The following is a 4,258-nucleotide window of genomic DNA, read 5'->3' as shown; positions in this document are numbered from 1 at the left end:
GCTCTTCCATGGGGACTAACAGACTGAAACAGTTTCGGGGGCACTAAAAGACATGAAACAGTTTCGGGGGGGCAAGACAAGAGGAATCTGGGCTAAACTACATGGGAAGACTGGGGCGATATTTACTCGGGTCAAACTTCAGGGTGTACGTTACAAATGTAACACTAAGTGGGGGGTGGCTAAAGACATTGGGGACTAGTAGATAGGCTAACTACTAGTTGAACATGTCTACAAGCTAGACTTGTAACAGTGGGTAAACAAAATAGAAAATGAGTCGAGCTTCCAAGTTGTCGGAAACACCTGCACCACAAACCGAGATCGGCTGCCCAAGGGGACGGGCACTGCCTAACAGTTGTAGTACAAATGAGACCGAAAGGAGGCTAAAAGGACATGGTAGTGGGAACATGCAAATGGGGTCTGAGGGAGGCAAAAAAGACATGCCCCACGTTCTAGGGCGACAGTTGAAGCGTTTTACATGTCTGCTCTATGGGGACAAGGAAAGACTATCTATAGAGATACTGTGGGGTAGAAATGGGGCTAGTAGAAGGAACAGACACGCAAACCTTCATGCGAACGGCAGCTCATTTTTTTTGTGCGGTGGCGGGTCGTAGATTCGTTGGGAGGGGTAGGAGGGTTTAAAGAAGACTAACTACATAACCAAATAAGCAAAGGATACTTACACAGACTTGAGGACTTTCCTACTATTTAAACAAATTGGGACGCCGTTCGAAAAATCCTCAAATTCTCATATCGAGTACTTACTGGAAAGCAACTGGGGGACATTCATCGTAGATTCCTCATTGGGGTTATAGTGGGCTACAAATTATCATCATTTGGCTTCTATGCCATTATATTTTCTTCTGTTCTAAAACTTATTCACTTGTATTAGATATCTGTTAATAATTTTCTTAAATAAAGAGGTTACAGAAATAAAGATGTGTACATTTTATAATGTTTATTTAAACCTTAATACCTTTTTATTTTTATTGAGAATAGACACATTCTCAAACCAGAAATGAATAATAATAACAAAATACATGATTTTACAATTTTTAACCTTATTTTTAGCAGTGTACCAAAACAAAAATTTGACATGGCTGTCAAATGTCACTGCCATCTAATATTTACTTTACATAATATATTTTCCATGTTGAAAACAAACATTTTTAATTATGTAAAACCTTTACCAATAATATCCACTTGTGAATTATTTAAAATAAACATTATCATACCTTGTTAAAACAAAAATCCATGTCACAACACTTGGAACTTCAAAATTTTCCATTCAGACGGGGCTGGGAGGGGAAGATATTCAAATCATTACAAAACTGGATAAAATCGATACCAAATAATATCATCTGGGCATTTCTTACTGGAACATGAACAAATCAAAACATCATAAAAATAGCAACAGCTACATAAAGGACAGGAACCAGGAAACCACGCACTTCTTTTACCGGCAAATCAAACTGCATAACAATAGAACTGTTTCACAATAATATATCCATTAAAATGCCGTGAAACTATTGTCATTATATTCCTTGACATGTTAGAAATCCATTAGTTCTTTTACTATAAGAAGAAAACCATTTTGGCCGGCAAAGTGCGACTTTTTGAGTTCTAACAAAAAGATGCTTACAGAGCTGATGTACTTTTAGAACTGGCTTTACATCGTCACGTCTCTCTCGCGTCCAAACGATGCATTTCTTCTCGATCGTTCCGCCAAAAGTATTGACCAATCGTCAACTACAACTCAAGGATCTTTCAAAATGCAGACCAATAATAACATGGGATTTTTAGCGCTCAAAACTTAAAGGAAAAACACTGAACCTTTTAGAGGATTCATTCTCGAATAATGGATGTTTTCAATAACAATCTACGTAGTTGGTTATTGCTACACAAATAAATAGGAAATTTCCTAACCTTTACAATGCGAACAGGAGCGGCTTGGAAATTTTAAAGATATATAAACTCGCAAAATATATTAGAAAAATTAATATTTTTCTTGGGATAGGATTAAAATTAATGGATATTTTTTATAAAATATTGTAGTAGAAATCCATCTGCTACAATATTTAACAAAAAGGGACGCCGTTTGAAATAAATCCTCTATTTCACCTATGGGTACTTACTGGATACTTTCTTACTTACGGGTACCAATCGGGGGGACAATCATCATTGATTCCTCTTTGGGGTTACATTGGGACAACATCTTTCCTTATTATTGGCTTCTATGCCATATTCTTTCTTTTCTCCTGAACTAAAACTTTCATACAGTTGCATTAGTTTTCTGTTAAAATTTTTCCAAAGGCTACAGAAATGAGATGATAGATACACTTTCACAAACATTTATTTAAAACTTTACGGTGGTTTTTTTTTTTTAAACAAACAAAAAAAACTTTTAACAGGAAATGATTTTACAGGACAAAATATCTACAAATCTTTTACATTACAAAAAAAATCTTCAATTTAACATAACAAAAGAATGACAAAAGAACTTGTTGGACAGTGTATGTCAAAACAAAATTTTGACGCAGCTGTCAAAGGTCAAAGTCACTGTCATTTTAATTTACAAGTTGCATCATGAAAGCACAAACAACTATTATTTTTCAAAACTCTTTACCAACAAAAATATTTATCCATTTGGGATCCTTGCAAAATTTAAAAAAATATATCATACCATATTTAAATAAAATCCTTTATCACACGTCACAAACTACACGGAAAGGGGGTTCATCTACAAACAAGCAGGGTCATCGACCTGAGGTGGGCTTCATGGCTTCCTTTTTATTTCGGGGCAATCAACTGGATAAACATCACGGGACTGGAACTCAAAATGTCTACATCAGGACATCAATCGGGACTCGGAAGACTTCATTTAAACAGGAACTTGGACAAGATACAGGGACTTCATACCACGCCGGCGTATAGTACTGCGTCACAACTCAAACACAGTGTAAGAGCACCCAACTTCACTACGGGGTAAAAAAAACATCGTGCCCTCACACTAGATCTTCCAGAACGACATACTATACCCTTTACCGGCGGGTAACAAAAGGCACCACGCCCTTTTGGGGTGAGTCGGCAAGCGATCTTCACGCTTGAAGAAATCAAACCGGACTGATCTGCGCTTCGGTCTGAAGCCACAGATCGGGGAAAATACGACGGAAGTACCGAGCGATTTTGATCCTTAGGGATGCTTAGTTGACAAGAACTCAACTTTCAGTTCAAGATTTGTTCTAGAAAGTTCATCTACGCATTAGAACTGTACTTTTGTCAACACTTCTTACAAATTCTGTTTTTGCGTCTCAAATAAACAGGAATCTTGTAACACATTGAAATGTTGCTGCAATACTTCATGGCTGTATACAGGGTCGGCTTGGGATCTTATAATGATATTGAACTTCACAAAATAAATTAAAAAAATAGACATTCTTTTTGGGAATTGGGATATTAAATTAATGTTGGAGTTTTTTCAAACGTTACAAAGCCTCCGCGCAAAAGAGAAACCTGGATAAGATTATCCAGTTTTCGATAACAAACAGAAAAAAATCCAACATTAATTTAATATCCCAATTCCCAAAAAGAATGTCTATTTTTTTAATTTATTTTGTGAAGTTCAATATCATTATAAGATCCCAAGCCGACCCTGTATACAGTCCTCGGTAGTATAGTGGTCAGTATCCCCGCCTGTCACGCGGGAGACCGGGGTTCGATTCCCCGCCGTGGAGCCAGGCTTTGTAACGTTTGAAAAAACTCCAACATTAATTTAATATCCCAATTCCCAAAAAGAATGTCTATTTTTTTAATTTATTTTGTGAAGTTCAATATCATTATAAGATCCCAAGCCGACCCTGTATACAGCCATGAAGTATTGCAGCAACATTTCAATGTGTTACAAGATTCCTGTTTATTTGAGACGCAAAAACAGAATTTGTAAGAAGTGTTGACAAAAGTACAGTTCTAATGCGTAGATGAACTTTCTAGAACAAATCTTGAACTGAAAGTTGAGTTCTTGTCAACTAAGCATCCCTAAGGATCAAAATCGCTCGGTACTTCCGTCGTATTTTCCCCGATCTGTGGCTTCAGACCGAAGCGCAGATCAGTCCGGTTTGATTTCTTCAAGCGTGAAGATCGCTTGCCGACTCACCCCAAAAGGGCGTGGTGCCTTTTGTTACCCGCCGGTAAAGGGTATAGTATGTCGTTCTGGAAGATCTAGTGTGAGGGCACGATGTTTTTTTTACCCCGTAGTGAAGTT

At 37.2% G+C, this 4,258-nt stretch overlaps 1 non-coding gene across 1 annotated transcript; it reads left to right on the top strand.

Moving 5' to 3' along the window:
- Positions 1-3,659: 3,659 nt before the first annotated feature.
- Positions 3,660-3,731, top strand: Trnad-guc (transfer RNA aspartic acid (anticodon GUC)). The gene has a single exon. It is a non-coding gene; the product is annotated as a tRNA-Asp (tRNA).
- The last annotated feature ends 527 nt before the right edge of the window (positions 3,732-4,258 follow it).

The sequence above is a fragment of the Diabrotica virgifera genome, chromosome 1 (assembly GCF_917563875.1).
Source record: "Diabrotica virgifera virgifera chromosome 1, PGI_DIABVI_V3a".
In the NCBI taxonomy this organism is placed as follows: domain Eukaryota; kingdom Metazoa; phylum Arthropoda; class Insecta; order Coleoptera; family Chrysomelidae; genus Diabrotica; species Diabrotica virgifera.
The sequence above is the reverse complement of the archived record's forward strand: the minus strand, read 5'-3'. Positions and strand labels throughout refer to the sequence as shown.